The 22,726-nt window shown below is 47.5% G+C and overlaps 1 protein-coding gene across 2 annotated transcripts in view; it reads left to right on the plus strand.

Annotated features, from left to right (window-relative positions):
* Positions 1-22,726, plus strand: part of MYO19 (myosin XIX) — a 603,741-nt gene that overhangs the window by 369,410 nt on the left and 211,605 nt on the right. The gene's annotated exons all lie outside the window — the stretch shown is intronic.

Raw genomic sequence — 22,726 nt, forward strand, 5'->3', positions numbered from 1 at the left:
TACACATAATTGTGACTTCTAGAGGGTTGATTTTCTGGCTCTGTGTCTAAAAGTACATGTCTTTAGAATAACCGCAGATTTAGAACACTATTTATGGATAAGAAAGGTATGGTCTTCACCATGGATCCCAGAAAGTGAAATTCTAAAACCTGCAGTCCTGTATGTACATGTTATTTCTTTAGCTCAAACCTAGCCAAAAGGCAGTGGAGCGCTGTACATGCTCAAAGACAAGCAAGCACAAAGTCAATGAGTGATAGGGGAAGAAATTGAGCTATGGACGATTAATGTATTGTGATATAGTGTTCTGTAAAGAGACAAGTCTTCAACTCTTTCCTAATTTGTAGCAGCGTAGAGACAATCCTGATAGATATGGAGGTGGTTGCATAGATTCAAAGCGGCTGCATAGCATTTTCTTTTTTTCATGCTTGATGTCTACAGTCCGATGGTGTCCTGGCTGCGAATGAAACAATAATACCAGAGATAAGCTGGGATGCTACTTGTTATGACTTTGTAAATGATGCAGCTAGTTTTGAAGATGGTGGGGGATCGCTAGGGGGAGGCAATAGAGCCCCATTTGGATGGAGTTGATGTGATAATATATTTTTTCAGGCCCTCGATGAGATGTACTTCAGCAAGTAAGATGTCACTTAGAGGTGCCAGTGTGGATCCTCTGAGGCCATAGAATAGGGTAATACCCCAACCAGATGCAGAAGCATTTTGAAGTTTTTTTTTTTTTAAGCAATGTGTTCCTTGGGATCTAGCATAAATCAACGTGAATGGCATTCAGTGAAAGCTGGGGTTTGTTATTGAGGTTTCTACTGTAATCTTGTTTGCTGTTCTTGGCAATCATCATTTTGATGGTGCTACAGTCAGTTGTTATGATTGATCTGTCTTGGACTGCCTGGTCCAGAAATAAAGCAAACATGCCTCTTGTTCCCTGGTGTAAAAATGGAGAGAGTGCCTGTGTTAACAGGTAAAAGATTACGAAGGGTAAGTGTACATTTCCGCCTGGGTCACCTTAGTTTATTGATATTGAGGAGAAGAAATCCTTTGTAGAGCACAGCCAAATTCATCCTTGTAGGAAATTGAGCAGAGTATACAGAACTAGGAGATATTTCCTCACTCTCAATAACTGCTACTCCAACATCCTTCAGCATTGTATAATAAATGTGCAAGAATGTTCCAGGTAAACATGGTGTATAAGAGGTTACATAGGCCCTGAGCACAAACACCTCCATTTTGCATGTGCATGTTTAAGATTGACATCTTTTTAAACAATGACTTTTAACACACATTTGCTTAGGCACCTATATAGGATTATGTTCTCAGAAAATGGTGTTCGAAGCATATGAGCTGTAGATCGTATACTTTTGCCTATATCGCCATCTGGTGTTGGGCTCGGATGTTGGCACTTTGTTACTGTAGAAGTCTTTGTAGTCACGAGATGAGTGACTCCTCCTTTGGTTAGTAGTGCGCCTGGACATCGACTCCATCTCCAGATTGTTTTTTTTCGCCATCGGGTTCGGATGTTATTTGGTGGGCTCTGGGTCGGTGTCGAATTCGATCCCCCTTCAATGCACAAAAGCTCTCACCGTTCGATGGTATTGTTTCGATCACGATCTCCTTCGACGCTTATCCCAAGAACCAACAAAATCTTCGAGTCCGGTCGTCGACGAAGGGCGTTGGGCCAATCGACTCCATCAAAACTAGCTTATGGAAAGGAATCCATTAAAACAATCCAAGTGCGGGGCTAAATTCCCACACACAGATCTTCACGAGTACTGAAACCTTTGCCTCTCACCAGAACACAAGAGTCAACACTGCCAGGCCTGTGTTTCCTTCAGGTCCAGAAAAAACTATACGTAATCGCCGGGCTCGATGTCATGAAAGATCTATATCAACCGTCTCGGCGCCGGACAACATCTCCGATGCTGGCCCGATGATCCAGAACCAGAGACAGGAGATGAAAAAGTCAGCGTCTCCGAAGCCGATAAATCAGACTTAGACGATTACTCCAGGTCAACGGAGCGTGAGTACTGAGATTGACGCCCCTGCCCCGAAAAATCACAAGGCTCTGGTAACACCTTCACCTTCGGGTCTAGGTCGACACGTGACAATACTTCAGAAGCCCCACCTTCAGGCTTGACTCCTAAGTCCATAAAGCATTCAGGCAGCTAGGGATCGAGCCAGCCGCACCACAGTACCGAGAAACCATCTTCAGCACCGAAACAGTAAACCCAAGGCTTCGGATCTGAAAAAACATTTTAAACCTTCGTAGCCGAAGAAATTTTGGAGTCGGAAACTACACCTAGGCAGAAGGAGACTAAGACCCCTCCTAAAGGTAAAGACGGCAAATTAAAGCACCACTCGAAGTCTAATTCCTAGGTGCCGAAAAAAAACAGTATCAAAAGAACTGTTTCATCCAGATCCACCGGATCCTAAACAAAAACCACTCCATATCGACCCTGTTACCGGTCAGGTCACTTCTATGACACCTAAAAAGAGGAAATTGGACACCTCAGAGACACCTGAGATACCCTTGAAGAAGAAATGACACAGCCACTTTACATATGAGGCCTTTCTCTCCACCTGCAAAGCTTCCAAACATAATACTCTCTCCAGCACACTCTCCAGTGCCTCCTCTTTCACCTGCACCACAAGATGATGAAGAGGATATAGGGGGTGGGGATGAGGACGTAGACCCACCACATGATCATAATGATGACACCCAAAGTATACCACCTCATGACTCTTTTGATGATTATAATGTCCCAAATGTACCTGAGCTAGATGTATATCCCTCTAGGTCATCCCCTTCAGATGACAACATAGGATTTGTGTATCGAATAGATAGGGCTGCACAATATCATAGGGTGCAACTCCACTCAGACCCTTTGGAGGAAGATTTTTTTATTGGAGACCTTCTTGCAGCCTCAAAAATCAAGATCCTATCAGGGCTAGAGCGCTCAATCCTAGAATTGAACAAATATATTAATCAGCTCCAAGCGATCCAGCTTACATTAAGGGTCAACTCCCTCTGGATTCACTAGTAGTGGCAAATGCCCGTAAACGGGCAAATTCCCAAACCAGAGGTGATACCCTTCTGCCAGACAAAGAGTCTGAATTATTGGACGCATCCGGTAAAAGCGTTGCATCACAGGTGGCACATTTTTGGCATATTGCTAATTCACATGCTTTACTTGTAAGGTATGACTGGGTTCATTAGGATGAGCTTGAAAATCTCATGCCACATCTTCCAGACCAATATAAAACCAAGGCAAATGATCTCATACAAGAGGAAAAGTTGATCACAAATACCTCTATTAAATGTGCCCTTGATGCAGCGGATACTGCATCTCGCACAATTAATACAAGTGTGTTACTACACAGACATGCGTGGTTACGCATATCCGGCTTTAAACAGGAGGTGCAGTCTACCATCCTCAATCAACCTTTGGATCAGGAACACTTGTTTGGACCTACTGTGGACACATATTTAGAAAAGATGAAAGAGGACATAGAAATAGCCAAGTGTGTGGGGGCAACAACTAGTAGCGGTTCCTTTTGTCGGTCCTCTTATCGGGGCGCCTCCAAAACCATTGGCACAGAAAACACCTCTTCCACCTGCAAAAGCCCCACTCAAACTTCCCCTAACAAAGGATATTATAGAGGGACTTACAGAGGCAATAACAACAGAGGGAGAGGATGTGGTTCTAACACTCGCAACTCCCCTACCAGAAATCAGTGACTTCCCTCCACTCCCCCCAGACCATTCCACTCCGGTTGGGGGAAGACTATCACAGTTCCTACCTGTCTGGAATTCCATCACCACAAACAGGTGGGTGAGACAAATTATTCAGTATGGTTACTGCCTGGGACTCAAATCTACCCCACCCTCCCACATACCTCCCAGACAATGTCCACAGAACACCTCACGTTTCTAAAGCAGGAGGTTCTCTCTCTCTCTTGCAAAATCATGCAATAGAACCGGTTACCCTACATCATCAAGGTACAGGGGTTTACTCCCTTTATTTCCTCATTCCAAAAAAGAATGGTACTCTCAGGCCAATATTAGACCTTAGACCATTAAACCTGTACACAACAATCTGACCACATCCACATGGTCACTCTCTTATAGGTCCTCCCACTACTCCAACAAGGCGATTTTCTTGCCACTGTAGATCTCAAGGACGCCTACTTCCACATTCCTCTTCACCCTGCTCACAGGAATTACCTACGATTCGTAGTTGAGAGTCAACATTACCAGTTCAAAGTCCTTCCATTCGGAGTGACAACAGCACCCAGAGTCTTCACAAAATGTCTCGCAATGGTAGCAGCCCACTTGAGAAGACAACACATTCATGTGTTTCCTTACCTAGACGACTGGCTCATAAAAGCCAAGTCACACAGCAATTGTGTACAACAAACACACAACACAATCCAGCTGCTGCACAACTTAGGATTCACAATGAACCTCACCAAGTCACATCTCCTACCCTTCCACACAAAACAGTATCCAAGTGCAACAATAGATACTTCCAAAGCCCTTGCGTACCCCAATCCGTTCGGGATAGCCACTATGCAAGCTCTCATTACAAAATTTCAACCACAACACTCACTACCAGCTCGAGTGCTCATGCAGCTAATAGGGATAATGGCCTCTTGCATCTCAATTGTCCCTTATGCAAGACTCCAGATGCGTCCATAACAGGAATGTCTAGCACATCAGTGGAACCAAGCTCAAGGCCAACTTACAGATCTGGTGTTCGTGGACAGCCGCACACATTGCTCTCTGTAATGGTGGAACACACAAATTCTTTCCAAAGGGCGGCTGTTCTTAAACCCAGTTCCACAAATAGTGTTAACAGCGGACACATTATTCAACTGCTGAGGAGCTCATCTCTTAAACCATACCATTCAGGGTATGTGGACCCCTTAACAGAAACTCCTCCACATCAATCACCTGGAGTTACTGACCATATTTCTTGCTCTAAAATCATTTCAGATATCACTCGTAGGCAAAGTTGTCCTCGTCCGAACGTACAACATGACAGCAATGTACTATCTACAAAAACACAGGGGGACACACACTCTGCAGCTTTCACGCCTAGCACAAAGCATATGGAGATGGGTCATTCCTCAAAAAATATACCTCTTAGCAGAGCCTCTGCCTGGTGTACGCAATCAGATTGCGGATCTGCTCAGTCGTCATCAACAGCAGATTCATGAATGTGAACTTCATCCGCACGTTCTTCATCCGTTTTTTCAAATGTGGGGCCACTCAGACATAGATTTGTTTGCCACACACTTAAATACAAAATGCCCAATTTTCGCCTCTAGGTATCCTAACGTACTGTCCAAAGGCAATGCGATATGGATGAACTGGTCAGGCAGATTTGAGTGTGCTTTTCCGCCTCTCCCGCTCATTCCGTTACTGGTGTGCAAGTTCAAACATCAGTCTCTCACAATGAACCTGGTTGCTCCAACATGGGCCCGACAACCATGGTTCACAACATTGCTGGAACTCTCAGTAGTTCCACACCAAAAGTTGCACCTTTCCCAAAAACCTCTCATACAGAACCATGAAGAGATGAGACATCCAGATCCAGCTCAACTGAACCTAGCGATCTGGCTCCTGAAGTCTTGGAGTTTGGTTACCTCAATCTCCCACCAGACTGCATGAACGTCATTAAAGAGGCTAGACATCCTACCACTAGAGCACGGGTTCTCATAGTACGGCCCGCGGGCCAGCCTTCTTTGGTGGCCCACGGACCTTGCAGACCTCGTACCTGTGTTTTTTTTTTTTTTTTTTTTTTAAAGTGTGTCAGCAAACACCGCCGGTTGCAGCAGCGCGGTCTGCAAGAGACTGCTCTGTGGGGGCCGGGGGATTCCAGCGATAGTCAGTGGAGATGCAGGGGCGCTAAGAAGAGGTGAAATACAACAAATCCTCATTAACAAGTAAATGGTCTTTTAAAGACCTGTGAAGTACTCTGGTGCGGCTGTGTGAGTGCCTGGGAAGCTGTCTCAGCCCAGGCTGCCCCACCCAGTGGGTGATGTGACGGAGGACAGCAAGGAGTGAGAGCCGGGTGAGGTGTGCGTTAAAAGCCTGTGATGTAATTTTTCCCACTAGCCTGTAGTCAGAGGGTTGAGCCAAGGCTAGGGCGCTCAGGCCTGGTCTTCGCTCTTGTAGCACAGCGCACAAATGCTCGCTGCCAGGTTGGTACTATATATAATTGATGCATGCATACCTACACGGACGGGTGACTGGTGCCAAAGGGGGGCTTTGATCGGACAGCTTGAGGGGTGAGAGTCAGAATTAAAACCAGCAACAGATGCGACCCCAGGCCCAGTGGTGGGACACAAATCCCGGAAAAGCGGCAAATTCAAACAGAAAACGAGCTGGCTTTTACGTTACACAGGCAGAGGGGGAAGTGGGCGGCTGTCTCTGTGCTGGTGATTGGGTCGTGTAGACACAGTACGTGTGCACTACCCGTGGTCTGGAGGAGGGGGGCGCGCTGCGCGGGGAATACTTTGGACTGGTGGTTGGGGATGTATATACATGTGCACTGCCCCTGGTTTTATGGGGGGGGATTGTCTTTGGGCTGGCAGTAGGGGACATGTATTCACAGTGCTTGTGCATTGCCCGTGGTCAGGTGTGGGGTGGGGGGGGTCCTACTGGTCCATCTGAACTTAATGTCAAATATCACGAAAGTTGCTGATTATGAGGATCGAGAACAAGAGGACCAGGTGGACTACCATGAGGAGTACCATCCCCTTCAACCTCCTATGGTTTGCCTTCCAGCGACCCTGGTTTCTGACCTCCAATTCATGATATCTGATTACAGACCGAGGTTCCCAACTTCGGCTATGCCTACACCTCCTCCAGTGGTCTCTCCGCCTAGACCTCGGCCTTCACCTTTTGATTTTACAGCCTGGCCCTCCCACTTCACGACCTCCGCCACCCTCTGACGATGAAGAGGAGGAGCAACATGAAGAAGGGGAACTTCAGGATTCCCAATCGACACATGATGAATGGGACGATTACGTAATTCCTGCTCCGGCATCCCCTGTGCCCACTCAGGCTGATTCACCCCCTGAGGATATCGTGGGTTTCCATAACATCCTTGAGAGAGTGGCACAGCATTTCCAAATACCCATGCCTTCCCATCAACAGGACTGTTTCCTTTATGACTTTAAAGAAACTTTCAAAAAGTCAGTCAGGTCTATACCCATTATCGACTACATATGGGACCAGGGCGTCAAAATTATGCAAAACCCCTCTTCTCTGCCACTGGTGTTACCTAGACTGGACAAGAAATACAGGGCTCCGGACACCACTCCAGCTTGCCTGACCCCAAACCTGACTCTGTTATCACACAAGCCGCTCAGCGGAAATCAAAAAATCAATCTGCAACACTAACCGCCCCTCCAGATAAAGACTGAAGACGAGTAGATAACATCGGGAAACGTTTCTCGTCTATGTCATCTTTAACCGTGCACGCTTCAAACTCTTTGGCACTGTTGGGGCGTTATAATCGAAAAATGTGAGCTGACATCACCCCATATCTCAGATCCTTGCCAGAAGAGTCAAAGGAAGAGGCTAAGAAGATCTTGTTAGTGGGTGAGTGCTCAGCATCCGAGATCATCGATTGTGCGATTGATATCGCGTCTACTGGTTTTCGCCAACTCGCGGGTGCAGCGGTGCTAAGACGCCAAGGTTGGCTGAAGGCGACGGCATTCCGTCCTGAGATTCAAACTAAAGTCCTCAACATGCCATATGACGGCCAGCTTCTCTTTGGCACTCACATCGATGACGCCCTTCAGGGCATAAAAAAGGATACTGATACGGCCAGGGCTTTGGGTACCCTTCAGTTTAAAAACCCTCCTTTTCGTGGCTCCAGAGGAAGGGGACAATCTTTTGCAAGAGGAGACTTTCAGCACTAACTTTCCTCCTACTCTTTGAATCAACAATACCGACCACAGTACCAACAGCGTCAACAGCCTCAACAGTCATCTTACAATAAGTCCTCCTTTCGAGGAAAAGGAGGCAGACAGAAAGACACAGCTAGACGATAATTACTTTTCCCTGCCACAGAACTCCACTTCCTTTCCACCATCCAGGATTGGAGGAAGAATTTCTCATTTCCTACACAAATGGAAAAAGATAACAGATCGCTGGGTCCTATAACTAGTCCAGTTTGGCCACTCCCTGGAGTTCATCAAAATTCCTCCTCAAACCCCTCCTCGTCCTATGCCCCACAAGAACTTACATCTTCTACTCTTGGAGCTCTCGCTGATGCTCTGGAAGGGAGCTATAGAAAGAGTTCCTCCTGGCCAGCTTGGGAATGGATTCTATTCCTGTTTTTTCCTGGTGCGAAAAAAGGAGAAGAAATGGAGACCTATACTGGACTTGAGAAGTCTCAACAAATACCTAAAGAAACAGTTGTTCAGCATGGTTTCTCTTCAGCAGGTGCTACAACTTCTCAATGCAAACGACTACATGGTGTCATTAGACCTTCAGGATGCCTATTTTCACGTCCCAATCCACCAGAACCACAAGAAGTTCCTGAGATTCGCCGTGGCGGGCAGACACTACCAATTTCGAGTACTGCCTTTCGGCCTAAAATCAGCGCCACACATTTTTTTCGAAATGACTGCCCCCAGTGGTCACATATCTCCAACAGCAACATCACCAAGTCTTCCCGTATCTAGACGACTGGCTCGTCAAAGCACCTTCTCGAGCAGGCGTATCCAGATCCTCTGACGCCTGTCTTCAGCTTTTCAATCGTTTGGATCTCACTCTCAATCAGAACAAGTCTATCCTTCAACCTCCCCAGCATATAACTTTCCAGGGCGCTGTTCTCGACACAACCCAGAAAAAGGTTTACCTTCAGCGGTGTGACAAAAAAGACTTCTCTTTGGCAAATCGCATAAAAACCAAAAATTCCCTCACTACTGTGCGCATCTTCAAATCTCTGCTAGGAATGATGTCTTCCTGCATCCTGCTGGTCCCACACTGTCGTTTTCACATGCGCCCTCTCCAAGAAGCGCTGTCAGCTCAATGGATCCAGTGTACAGGGTCATTCGACAATGTCATCTGGATTACCTCTCACATGGTCCAAGCTCTACAGTGGTGGACTCGCCCTCACAACCTTTCGCAAGGCTTGCCTTTCTTGCTTCCAGCTTCTCCGCATATCATCACAACAGATGCGTCCCTGGAAGTTTGGGGTGCACTTCTCCAAGAGCTCCGGATAAGCGGACCATGGTCCCCATCCGAGCAGAAGCTTCACATAAATCTCCTCGAGCTGTGACTGGTCTACCTAGCTCTTCTGGCTTTCCTGCCACGGATCAAAAACTCTCTAGTGCTTGTGCGACACTACGACGATGCACTATCTAAACAAACAGGGCGGAACCCGTTCACTGACACTGTCTCACAGATCGCAGAAAATCTGGAACTGGTTACTTCTTCACAACATCTCCCTATGTGCAAAGTACATCCCAGGAATGGACAATGTCCTCGCAGACTCACTAAGCAGACATTTGGACAATGTGCCACAAGTGGGAGCTGGATCAGCGGACTCTCAATCGCATTTTCACCCAATGGGGCACTTCTCACCTGGATCTATTCGCAACCAAACAGAACTCCAAATGCCAACATTATGCAAGCTGGCGTCCCCAAAAGGGGTCTCCTGGGAATGCCTTTTCGATTGCATGGTTCAACGTCTTTGCGTACGCCTTTCCTCCATTTCCCCTGATTCCCAGGGTTCTCTGGAAATTGAAGGCGGAACATTGCACCCATGGCCGTGCCAGCACTGGTTCACAGAACTTCATCTCCTGTAGCTGGAACCGTTGATCCTGTTAAAGCCGTTCCCCTCTCTCCTCAGGATGAACCAACAGCAAGTCTGACATCCGGAACCAGCATCACTCAAATTCTCAGCTTGGCTACTGAGTTCACAGAATTCCGTAGCCTAGACATCCCTCCGGACTGTAGAGCAGTTCTAGCTCGGGCTTGAGCTGACAGTACCAACGAAACATATTCCCTGAAAAGGAAGTGGTTCTGCATCTGGTGCAAGTCAAAGAAGATATACCCTCTCTCTTTTTCTCCGGAACAAATTTTGCCTTACCTCCTCCTTCTGGCAAATTTAGGTCTTGCACATGCTTCCATTAAAGTTCACTTGGCAGCAATATCTAGTTTCTCTACAGGCCCCTCTCTTTGGTCTAGTAGATTGATTAAACAATTTCTTAAATGTTTATTCAGAACGTTTCCTCCTGTGAAAATTCTACCTCCTACCTGGCAACTTAACACAGTTCTTGCTGAGCTCATGAAACACCCTTTTGAGACGATACACAGAGCTGATCTCAAGTATCTTTCCTGGAAAACGGCACTTCTACTGGCTCTTACCTCAACGAGTGAGTGAGCTTCAGGCATTTTCTATCCATGACCCTTTCCTTCAATTTAAACACGACAGTGTGATTCTGAAAATAAATCCTAAGTTCATACCCAAGGTTCCGTTGGACTTTCACCTCAATGAGCCCATAGAATTACAGCCCTTCTTTCCAAATTCACAAACGGCAGCAGAGAGAGCTCTCAATTCCCTCGATCTCAAACGCTGCCTTAAATTTTACATTGACAGAACAAAGACATTTAGCAAAACCAACCAACTCTTCATGGCTTTCAGTCGACCTAGGTAAGGTCTTCCACTAACTAAGCACAGTATCACCAGGTGGATTTCTGCAGCCATTACCTTCTGTCACCAGCACGCTGGGCGACCCCTGCATTCCAAGGTTCGAGCCCATTCCACTAGGGCTATCTCGACCTCCATGAAGCTCTTTGCTGGAGTGCCCATTACAGACATCTGCAGAGCAGCGACATGGAAAACGCTGCATACGTTCACCAAACATTACTGCTTGGATACAGAACTCATGAAAGATGCAGCAGTGGGACAAACAGTGCTCCGTCATCTATTTCACTAGGGGTGAGCCTTTCTCTTCATCCCACTGTCCTCTTGTATGCATGCACATTTCTCTCTGATATTGCATTTTGGTACCTTTTATGCTTCACATTGATATGTTACAATCTGGTGTTTTTCATACTGTACCATTCGAAATGTGCTTATCGTTGCTGACTACTCTGATTCAGGCATGTGAATCTATGAAAGATACCCTAATACTGGATAAGAAATGCGTTATTTACCTGTAACTGCAGTTATCCAGTATTGGTATCTTTCATAGATTTACATGCAACCCACCCACTCCCCATGGAAGGGCTCACTTTAGTTTTCTCAGTAATACAATTACTTAGCACTGTGCTTACGAAAATCTGAGGGACCAGAGCTCCTTCCAGGAAGGTTCCAGAGGGTGGTGATAGCTGATTGGCTCTCCTCCAAACTTTGGTCCTTTGCTGGAGTGCCCATTACAGACATCTGCAGAGCAGCGACATGGAAAACGCCGCATACGTTCACCAAACATTACTGCTTGGATACAGAACTCATGAAAGATGCAGCAATGGGACAAGCAGTGCTCCGTCATCTATTTCACTAGAGGTGAGCCTTTCTCTTCATCCCACCGTCCTCTTGTATGCATGCACATTTCTCTCCGATATTGCATTTTGGTACCTTTTATGCTTCACATTGATATGTTACAATCTGGTGTTTTTCATACTGTACCATTCGAAATGTGCTTATCGTTGCTGACTACTCTGATTCAGGCATGTGAATCTATGAAAGATACCCTAATACTGGATAAGAAATGCTTTATTTACCTGTTATGTTATGTTATCCCCTTCAGTGCTCATGACAAGGTCAACTCGTCATGGGTTTTACCTGCCCTGTGCTTATGACGAGTTGACCTTGTCATGAACAATGGGGATCATGTATGTTCAGCACAGGACGGGAAAACCCCCTAGCAGCCAAGGTGTTATGTTATGTTATATGAGTCTTGTATAGCTCAACGGCTACTCCAAAGGAGTGTCCCGGCGCTTTGTGCTCCAGACCCAAAAAAAGACTGGAAAAACATAACAGTAAAAAAGACAGAGGCTAAAAAGGGGAAAGCGCGCTAACCAGAGAACAACCAAGTCTTTAGACCCTTCCTAAAGGCAAGCAGATTAGATGTGGCCCGCAGGGACAGCGGTAAGGAGTTCCATAGCTGGGGGGCAAGGAATCTGAAGGACCGACCGCCCAGTCGGGCCCTCTTTATACGTGGCACCACAGCCAGAGCCAGTGACTCCGATCTTAAAGATCGTGCAGGCCGGTAAAAGTCCAGCCTCTTCTGGAGGTATTTTGCACCATTGGCATGCAGGGCTTTATGGGCTAGAGTCATAGCCTTGAACATTATCCTCTTCCGTATAGGAAGCCAATGGAGGGATTGGAGCAGGTTAGAGGCACTAGTACGGCGATGCAGGCCAAAAATCGCTCGTGCTGCAGCGTTCTGGGTCACCTGCATGCGCTGTAAAAGATATTCCGGCAGACCCAGGTACAAAACATTAGCATAGTCCAATCTGGATCCTATGAGTGCCTGTACAGTTATCCTCCGATGTTCCTCAGAAAGTAGAGGAAAGAACTTTCGGAGCATCCTGAGGATCCCGAAACACGTCCCTGTAAGAGTAGCCACCTGGGATTTGAGCGTGAGCTCGTTGTCAATTTTAACTCCCAGGTTCTTAGCCCATTTAGATGACTGAGCTGGGGGGAACATGTCGGCGGGCCACCAACCATGCCAATCCGGTTCCGATGGGCATCCGAAGAAAAGTATCTCAGATTTATCCGAGTTGCACTTGAGGCTGTTCAGTTGGAACCAGTTAAAAACAGCCCCAAGGCACTTACGGATACTTTCTCCATCGAAATCTTCGCTCTTGCGGCAGGTGAAAAGAAGCTGGGTGTCGTCAGCATATGAGACGATCCGGGCCCCATAGGATTCCGCCAATGTCGCCAGAGGGGTCATGAGGATGTTAAATAGAGTAGGGCTCAATACTGAGCCCTGAGGAACTCCAACTCCCAATGGCGGCATTTCGGCGGATCCAGATGAGACCCAGACCGTATGTCGGCGGTTGGCTAAGAAGGAGCGAAACCAGTTGAGCACCGTCCCCCCTAGACCGATGTCATGTAGCCTAGTGAGGAGGTCCTCATGGGGGACGGTGTCGAACGCCGCCGACAGGTTTAACATGACTAACATCACCCTGCCTCCGGCATCCAGCACCTCCTTCACAATCTCAGAGACTTCCAAGAGCGCCCTCTCGGTGCTTAGGTTCGATCGAAAGCCCGATTGGGACTCATGGAGTAGCTCATTCGACTCCAGGAAGTTAGAGAGCACGCTATGAATGTGTTTCTCTAAGATTTTGGTGAGTGCTGGGAGGAGCGAGATCGGTCTGTAATTGGACGGGGCTTCTGGGTTCAGGTTGGGCTTCTTAAGGAGAGGAATAACCATAGCCTGTTTCCAGGGGTGTGGCAAAGCTCCCTGACTCAAGGAGAGGTTGAGAATGGGATTGGCTATGGGGTTGACAACATCTGCCATTCTCGCTAGAAATTTTGCTGGGCAAGGATCGCGCGGTGAGCCAGATTTAAGGTTCCTCATCAAAGCTAGGGATGAGGATACCGTAAGGGGCGGGAAGTCTAGCAGAGCTGGGCCCGAGGTAGACAGATGAACTGTCTCGTTCGGCAGAGTCAGAGGGTCAGCTGTTGGTCTTGGAGGAAAAGAGTCCTGTATTTGCCTAATTTTCGTGGTAAAAAAATTAGCAATGGTGTTGGCCCAGGTCTCAGCCGGAGCATCCTGTACTGAGGGTGAACGCGGGGTAGTAAATTCTCGAACAATTGAGAAAATCTCCTTGCAGGAGTTTGCCGCTTCCTCAATTCTTTTGGCAAAGTAGCATTTCTTGCCCTGTAGGATTAGATCATGATAGGATTTCATCATGGATTTATAAATCTGTTTAGCCTCAGTATCATAATGGGCTCTCCACGCCCGTTCGGCGACTTTACACTGTCTACGGGAATGGGCCAGTTCCTCCGTAAACCATGGGGCTGAAATCCGTTGGGTAACAGATCTAGATGGCTGTAATGGGGCTAGCTCATTCAGTCTAGCTAAGAGCCAGGACTGCAGAATGTCAAGGTCATTATCCAGATCACCAGTATAGGACAGAGGGTGGTCCACCAGGGCCTGAGCTAACAGATCTGGTGTCACCCGATGGTACGCCCTGTAGCTACTGCCCTGATGTCTCATAGCACTGACAGCTGGTTTCTCAGTGGCAGATATTTGGAAATGGACGAGACAATGGTCGGACCATACTATTGGCGTAAACACCTAACGGCACTCAATGTTCAACCCACCATCGTGGACTCAGCAAAATCTTTAGGCATAACACTTGACACCAATCTTAACATGCAGGAACACATCAACAAAGCAACTAAGGGAGCAAACTACCAAATCAATACCCTAAGGAAACTTAAACCCTTCCTTCCAGCCAAAGACTTCCAAACTGCGGTACAATCACTAGTCATCCCGCGAATAGAATACGGCAGCATCGCCCTCTGCGGTCTCCCCCTAGCTACTACGGCACCCATAAGAGCTTCTCTAAACGCCACAGCGAGACTCATCACTGGATCAAAAAAACACTCACACATTTCCCCTGACTTGAAATCCCTGAACTGGCTGCCTTTTGAAGCCAGAATACATCTAAAAATCGCTTGCTTGACGCACAAGGCTGTCCACCTGAGCTCACCTGGATACTCCGCTCAGAAGCTAACGATTTCTGGAGGCTCCAGAAACACTAGAGGCACAAACAATCTTTTGTTAAAGCCTAGAAGATTCCGGAAGGAAAAAACCTATAAACGCTCTTTCTCAGGAATGGCACCCAGTATTTGGAACTCAATCCCTCCTGAAACCAGGCTCATCTCCTCTACCATACTTTTTAAGAAAGAAGTAAAAGCTATCCTCATGGCTAAATGCACTTGAATTACTACTGGGGATTACCTTCAAAGACTCGATACCAAACTATACTACTTGTTCGAACCCTTTGCATTTTTGTATGACTTGTGATATTGACTTAAGTGATTGTTTATGCTACCACTTATTTGTACTTTTATCATTATTGATGTATCTGTTTGTCTTTGCTCCCTCATATACCTCCCCCACCCCAATGGTTATGCACTCACATGTTCGTACCCCTCCTCTGTAAAGCGCTCTGATATCTGCAAAGATCTTGTTCGCGCTATATAAAACTTTCAAAATAAATAAATAATAAATAAACTACTGGCAGAAGTGTAATAGCCATAATAGGTGAAGTGGAAAAGACCTGGTCAAGCGTATGACCTTTGTCATGGGTCGGGCCGAAGATATAAGGGGACAGGCCCAAGGTAGATGTAATATCCAGCAGCTTAATAGCATCTTGATCTTGATGATCATCCATGTGGAAGTTGAAATCTCCAGCCAATAGGCACTGCTCAGATCTCAGGACTAGAGCAGACAAAGCCTGCTGGAGATCATCAAAGAAAGATCCCACAGGACCCGGAGGCCTGTAAACTACGAGACCCTTTACTGCTTGATGAGGTGATAGGGAAAGGGTAAAGGCGAGAGAGTCGGCACCTGCGATGGTGTCTGTGTGCGTAACCGTGCACGTGAGAGATTTTTTCACAACTAGGGCGACTCCTCCCCCTCTTCCCTTGTCTCTATCTTGTCGATGGATGATATACTCAGAGGGAATGGCTGCCACTATGTCCGGATGGGAGGACTCATTGAGCCAAGTCTCAGTGAGCATCAGACAAGTAGGACTGGTCGTAGAGAGGAGATCGAAGATCTCTTGAGTGTGTCTATGCAACGACCTCGTATTAAGGAGTAGGCAAAGATGTTTAATGCTGGAGTCCTTAACGGGACGGATGGGAGGGAGGTTGCTAGTAGGATGCCATTTACAAACAGGGCACTTATGTTTACCCCTATAACGGCCAGGAAATACTGAGTGACAGGTGGCGTCCACGGCGCGCAGGGAGTAAAGCTCCTGAGTGGAGTAAGAAAACCTAATGGGGCCAAGAAACGAAAATAACAGCCAAGAGTACCTCCCACGCCGTACGCCTCCGGGACGCTGACGGGCGCAGACGGGCAGGACTCTGGCACGACTCCGGCGCAGATCCGGCGCGTCCGCATTACGCGTCCGCTGCGCGGAGGGAGGGAGGAGCTTTTTATAGCGCTACTAGAGCGCGAGGGCGGAGAGTCCTACCCCCAAGATGGCGGCCGAAATGAGATCCCAGCCCTCGGCGTCAATACTCAGCCGAGGGCGGTCTAAAACCCCAAGCAAGGGTGAGGGAGCAGGCGAAGCGCTTACAAGCGCTGGGAAGTCTGAGGCAAGGCAGCGGCACGCTTACAACACAAGCGCGATCCTAGGCTGCACAATAATAAAATAAAATTGACAAGCACGAAAGTCAAACACACTCGCTTAAAATTGCCAAAGAATAGAGAGGAGACCTCCCGGCTTCCGCCTCAGGAGGGAAAAGGTAAGGTAGCAGTTGTTAACCTGTAACTGTAACCTGTAACTGCAGTTATCCAGTATTGGTATCTTTCATAGATTTACATGCAACCCACCCACTCCCCCTGGAAGGGCTCACTTTAGTTTTCTCAGTAATACAATTACTTCGCACTGTGCTTACGAAAATCTGAGGGACCAGAGCTCCTTCCAGGAAGGTTCCAGAGGGTGGTGATAGCTGATTGGCTCTTCTCCAAACTTTGGTCCATTTCACAAAAGGACATGAATATGTTACTAATGAGAGATCTCTGGCCTACTACTATGTATATATATCTATGAGACATTACTTTATTTATGTACCGGGGACTCCCAAACCGACTACGGGAAATGATTCAGGCATGTGAATCTATGAAAGATACCAATACTGGATAACTGCAGTTACAGGTAAGTAACGCATTTCTTTTCATTTTGCTTGATTTTGCTTGGGGGAAAGTGTCACTCATAGTTGTTACGGTACTACTTTGATTTTTTGTGGAAAGATTTTGATTTTTTTCTCTAGCCCCGCCCCCAACTAACCCCATGCCCATTGGTGCAGCCCTTGGCCACAAACCACACCATAATTTTGGCCCTCGAGCGAAAGTTTGTGAGTACCCATGCACTAGAGCATGCTATGCAGCTAAATGGAAAAGATTTGTGATTTGCTACAATAACAACACAATCAATCCACTAGATGCTTCAATTCAAAACATTATTTGTTATCTCCTGCATCTACAAAGACGTAATCTAGCATACACATCCATATGATTACATTTTGCTGCTATAGCAGCTTACCTACAAAACAGACAACACTTGTCATTGTTTAGGGGTTAGGGTACCTGCCATCAAAGTATTCATGGAAAGCCTTAAAAGGATCATTCATCCCACAGTTCCACCCTCTCCAGTATGGAATCTAAACATTGTCCTTACTAGGCTCATGGGTCCCCCATTTGAAACTTTACATAAATGTGAGTTACAGTTCCTCACATGGAAAGTAGCTTTCCTTGTGGCGATCACATCTTTTAGAAGAGTGAGTGAACTCCAGGCATTAACCATACAAGAGCCATTTTTGCAAATACATCACAACAAGTGGTTCTTAGGACAAACCCTAAATTGTTACCTAAAGTAGTTTCAGCTTTTCATCTTAACCAGTCTGTTGAGCTCCCAGTCTTTTTTCCTCAACCAGAAAAGCAGTAGCAGAATGGGCTCTTCATACGCTTGACGTCAGGAGAGCTATTCTTTACTACGTTGAAAGGATAAAAACTTTCAGCTTTGTAGCTTTCTCACTACCACATAAGGACAATCCTATATCAAAAGCTGGAATTGCCAGTTAGATCGTTAAATGCATCCAACTATGCTAACAAAAACCAAAGCGTACATTATCCGTTTTCCCTAAAGCGCATTCCACATGCAAGCTAAGGGCATCCATGACATTCTTAGGAAACATCCCTGTGGATGACATTTGCAAAGCCGCAACATGGTCTACACTGCATACTTTCACAAAACACTACTGTGTAGATGTGAAGTAAAAACAAGCTAGTTTGGGCCAGGCTGTACTAAGAACACTTTTTCAAACTACTTCAACACATACAGGTAGCCACCGCTAAAACAGAACTGCTATATAGTCTATGCAAAATTATACGATCTACAGCTCATATGCCTCGAACGGAAAATGCTACTTACCAGTATGCATCTGTTTTTGGCATGTGGAGCTGTAGATTCGCATATGCCCACCCACCTCCCTGGATACCTATATGTGTTGCAGTACTATCTCACTTAGAAACATTACACATGGACATCTTTTTCTATTTCTTACTAACTCCATCATTACCCTTTATGGCGAAAACAATCTGGAGATGGGAGTCGATGCCCATGCGCCCTGCTAACCAAAGGAGCAGTCGCCTATCTTGTGACTACAAAGACTTCTACAATAACAAAGTGCAAACATCTGAGCCCAACACCAGATGGCGATCTATGCAAAAGTATACGGCTCCACATGCCAAGAACAGATGCATACTGGTAAGTAGCATTTTCCTTACTTACACTCATTCGTTGGCACATTATCAGGCCTTGAACATTCTGTACGAGGAATAGGTACACTGTGCAAAATGTTGTTGGTTGTCTGTTCAATGGCAGCTCTGAGTGGGTAGAATTAAGTGACAGTTGGGTCAGAGCTTTGGCATAGAACAAATGGGTCAAGTTAATTATATAAACTGCACCAAGCCTTTGTTTAGACAGAGGAGCATTTCGAGGAGTTGTCAAGGACGCCCAAAGCAGGAACTGTAGCCCAGCTGAATACTGTCACTATCCTGAGAAGGATGTCAGTCTGCTCTACACCCAGACTGTCTTCCAGATGACAAAACTCTCACCCGTAGGTAAATGAGGAGTTGGACCACTCCAAGGTATTTTGGCAGACCTGCCCACCCTTTGTTTTATAGGATAGGCAGTGCTATGTAGGAGTACAACTTTAAGTATTCATATAATCAATGCAAATGTACCATGGTTGAATTGCTTATTCTGTTCACCATTGCTGTAATACTGGTAACATTGTTTTGCTTCATTTTATTATTCATTGCAGCACACACATTTTACACAATAGTCCAATTGCTTCAATAAATATTTGAAATGCCACCTTGTGTACTTTTGTGTCTCCCTTTGGGCATGCATGAGTTAACAACGAAAGGGTAGATCTATTCCCACGATCACCTTGAGGAATCAGGGTTGCCATGTTCTGAGGTTGCAGACACCATCCAGTACCTTGTAAGGTTTAGAGGTCTATATGGTGCACTGTGAGCTAGCCAGTAATTAGGTCAACATAGTCTGTTGGTATGCGCTGACTCAGTCGCACGTAGTTTTTATGCGTATGTTGCCCAAATGCACAGCCTGCTAAAATAGTAAGAACCATACAACATGGCACCACCAACGTTCTAGGTCAGGTACTTATTTAATGGGTCTCTAAGTTTTCTTTTGTCTGCCCAAAGACACTACTCACCATTTAAACGGAGATGTCTGTGGTGTTATGCAAACAATCTTCCTCAGCAAAATAGGGAACCCCCTATTTCTTCCTGTAGGTTGTTCAAGCTTGAACCTTTCAGAGGATCACCCCACTATAGTTACCTTCTCTGAATTTCACATATTCAAATGGCTAATCCAATACTAGTGGTCATACCACTAAACTGCAGACATGTAGTAACACAGATGCACAGTCGTATTGAAATAGTAGGAACCATACAACAGGGTTATTAAGGCAAAGAAGGTGATGAGGTCAGAGGACTAGTCAACCTGCTTTCCTCTACATACTTCCCAACTGTTGTTCTTTTAAGAAGAATTGGTCATTTGCTTTACAAAAGTTATTTCACAAATTGTTTGCTTCATACTTTATCTTTCTCCCTGTTAATCCTGATTATCCTCTCATCCTCACACTTTTCCCTTAGGGCTGCGATCTGAACACTATTCTCAGACATTTAAGTCTATAGCTTGTTTGTTACATCACAGGCAGTCATCAAACTGTACGTCTATGTAACACTATATCTGAAAGAAACACGTTAGTGATAGATTCCTTACCTTAGAATTACTCCCAGATGTCAGACTGGATCGGAACGTTTTCTTCAGCAGTACCCCTGCACATCGGTAGGCAGCGTCGTGCGGCTCCGCGTACGTTGTTGGCGTCGTAGTCACTGAGATGACGTCGGAGCTACTTAGATGCGCACTGACGTCAGTTCTTTCTTTTTCGGCGCCAGTAAGCGCAAATCCACTTTTTGACTGAGATATCTTTGGGACTTTTGTCTCTGTTTTTTGATTCTTTGACTCCTGGTGTATATGGAAGCCAGGTTTTAAGTCTTGCGCGGCTTGTCCCCCGCACGATGTAGATGATGGACCTGCACCATGAGTGTCTCTACTGCCTGGGGCGGGACCACCACTCAGAGTTGTGCCCCGAATGCCGGGCCATGGCTCCGAAAACTTTGCGGGAACGGTCCCGAAAGTTGCTGGAGGCCCGGGAGTCGGCTCCATGCCGTTAAGGTCCTGGTCCCGTGGAAGGTCGCGGAGCCGCCATCACCATCGTTCAATGAAGTCTTCGCTCTCAGAGTCGGTTAAGGCGAAGTACAAAAGGTCGAAGAATTGTTGTCTCTCTTCGCATTCCCCTAGCCTGTCGCGTGACATGGCTGAGGGTGCGGGTGGTGCCACCCCCTAGGCTCCGGCGGAGCCTGCGCTGTTGCCGACGGCCTACCTGCCCTTCCTGGGTCAGTAGGCGACTCCGGCCCAGCTACAGGACTTCCTGTCAGCTTTGGTCTGCCTTTTTGGCCCATCAGGCCCCACTGGAACACCTTCGGCCTGCGAGTCCGAATGGGGGTCCTCGCTCTTCTTCGTCCCTGGCTCCACGACTACGGCCTCGACGCCACGAGACCCCCATGGATCCATGCATGGATCCCAGCCTATGTCGCATGGCCTCGTACGTCCTCCACCCACATCGACGTCTACGGCACTGCCACCGGCGTCGGCTGGCTCCATGAGCACCGGCTTCCACCCGACGTGGAGATGGACCCGGATAGGTGTTGAACGACGCAATACGGACGCCGATGGGGAATTCCTGTCCCTTTCTCCATCCGCCTCCCTCTTTTTCGCCTGCCTGGCTGGTTGGGGAGGAAGGGGAGGACTAGGAAGAGGATTTGGAGGATGCAGGTGACATGGATTTTACTCCAGAATCTGGCACACTGTCTCCTTCTACCGTGGCTACGGAGGAGGGTGGTACATATTCTGTGGTATTGCATAGAGCAGCCAAGGCGCTTCACCTCGATCTCCTGACAGAAGTGCACCGGCCAGCGTCTTCCTCTACGGAGCCGCTGTTGCCCTTTAATGCACTTTCGGCTCTTTTTTTGGGCACCTGGTCCAGCCCAACACAGGAGCACTTGTGGATAAGCACGTGGCCCGACTCCATTGCCCGGCCCCGGGCGACCCTATTCTCCTCCCCCAACGCCCAACCCCTAAGATGTCCAAGCCTCTGCGTCCCCGAGCGTATTACCTTCCTCACATCCGGATCGGGAATCCAACGGTTTACTTCCGCCAGTTCAGGGCTGCGGTCTGTGAACACTGCATGCCTCTTGGGCCGTTATTCCCATTCTGTGTAGGACACGGTTGCGCAGGTGCTGCCTCAGTGTCCGGAGGAGGCCCAGACGGTGCTCTCCCAAGCTATTGCTGAGGGGAGAGATGGAGCCAAGTTCACAATTTGTTGTTGCCTTGACACCGCCGACTCGCTGGGCAGGGTGATTTCCACGACAGTGGCACCACGCCGCCACGCCTGGCTGAGGACAACTGGCTTTTCCGGAGATGTCCAGAACACTCTGATGGACATGCGCTTTGATGGCACTCGCCTTTTTGGCCACAAGGCAGACAGTGCGTTGGAGCGTTTTTAAGGAATCACGGGCTACAGCCAAGTACTTAGGCCTTTCAGCAACACGCAGCAACAGTCTCAGCACGGACATGAGACCCACAGAGGTGGGTCACGGGGCCAGCGGGCGGGTCAATCCACCACTTCCCCTGCCGCCACTGCCTCCAAACCTTCGTAGTCTGGTGTTTCAGGCTCACCAAACGCTAGTGGGTGGCAGGATTCGCCATCACCTTCCCCCACTGGCGCACCATCACCTTGGACAGGTGGGTTTTGCAGATAGTCTGAAGGGGCTACTCCCTCCCCTTCGAGACTACCCTTCCAGCCATGTCACCTCAGTACCACCACTTGTCGGGGGATCACTTGGTACTTCTCCAACAGGAAGTTGCGGCCCTCTTGGCCAAGGGGGCAATTGAGCAAGTTCCGACGCCAGAAGTAGGTCGTGGTGGTTCCAAAGAAGGACAAGGGCCTGCGTCCTATCCTGGACTTTCAGAACGTTAAACACTTCCTCTGGAAGGAGAAGTTCAAGAAGCTCACATTTGCACAGGTCTTCTCTGCCCTAGACCCACAACACTGGATGGTAGTGTTGAACTTGCAGGACGCCTATTTTCATATCCCCGTCCTGCCGGCCCACCGCCGTTACCTGTGGTTCACAGTAGGCCACGAGCACTTTGTTCACCATGTTCCCTTTCAGCCTTACCAGCGCCCCTCTGGTGTTCACGAAAGATGATGGTGGTGGTCACAGCTCATCTGCGCAGATCATGGGTTTCAGTGTTCCCCTATCGCGACGACTAGCTGTTGAAGGCGGGCTCGCCCCAGGCAGTCGTCTCCTACCTCCAGACTACAGCCGACCTCCTGCATTTGCT

This window comes from Lissotriton vulgaris, chromosome 2_1 (assembly GCF_964263255.1).
Source record: "Lissotriton vulgaris chromosome 2_1, aLisVul1.2, whole genome shotgun sequence".
NCBI lineage: Eukaryota > Metazoa > Chordata > Amphibia > Caudata > Salamandridae > Lissotriton > Lissotriton vulgaris.